The sequence below is a fragment of the Seriola lalandi genome, unplaced genomic scaffold (assembly GCF_002814215.2).
Source record: "Seriola lalandi dorsalis isolate HSWRI2012SDOR001 ecotype SW California unplaced genomic scaffold, Sedor1 jcf7180002054945, whole genome shotgun sequence".
Classification (NCBI taxonomy): domain Eukaryota; kingdom Metazoa; phylum Chordata; class Actinopteri; order Carangiformes; family Carangidae; genus Seriola; species Seriola lalandi.
Genome location: NW_019525496.1, coordinates 414,513 through 415,118, shown reverse-complemented (window position 1 = coordinate 415,118; position 606 = coordinate 414,513). Strand labels below are relative to the sequence as shown.

Sequence of the window (606 nt, the reverse complement as noted above, 5' to 3'; positions counted from 1 at the left end):
GTCCGGTCCAGTCCAGTCTGGTCCAGTCTTGGAGCTTAAACCAGTTTGAGCAGACATCAGTCTTTATGACAGGTTCTGGTAAATTAAATAACCTACACCAGTAACTAACTCTGTGCCGACGGCGTCGCAGCGTTTAATCAAAGAGTTTAAACACGACAACGTCATTAATATGATGTGATTTATGATTCTTACTGAGTAACTAAAAAAACAATGAGTCCAGATAAACCTGATCTGCTGACAACCCTGAGATACACACACACACACACACACACACACACACACACACACACACACACACACACACACACACTCTTCACCTTGCACAGGGTCAGTCCCTCCTGTGGGATTGTGGGTGTTATCCCTCCCAGTGGGGCTGTACTGAGCGCGCCCAGAAGAACTGAGGGCTTAAAAGCAACAGATTGACTGGTGCGTGTGTGTGTGTGTGTGTGTGTGTGTCTGTGTGTGTGTGTGTGTGTGTATGAATGTATGAGTGTGTGTTTGTATGTCTCTCCCTGTGGTCTAGTCAACTTTTAAAACAAAGTGACAGGTGTCAGCTCAGGTCAGCTGTGTGAGTGTGTGTGTGTGTGTGTGTGTGTGTGTGTGTGT

At 46.4% G+C, this 606-nt stretch overlaps 1 protein-coding gene across 1 annotated transcript in view; it reads right to left on the bottom strand.

Annotated features, from left to right (window-relative positions):
• The window catches only part of LOC111644959 (uncharacterized), an 80,064-nt gene that overhangs the window by 1,126 nt on the left and 78,332 nt on the right, over positions 1 to 606 (bottom strand). The window lies entirely within an intron of this gene.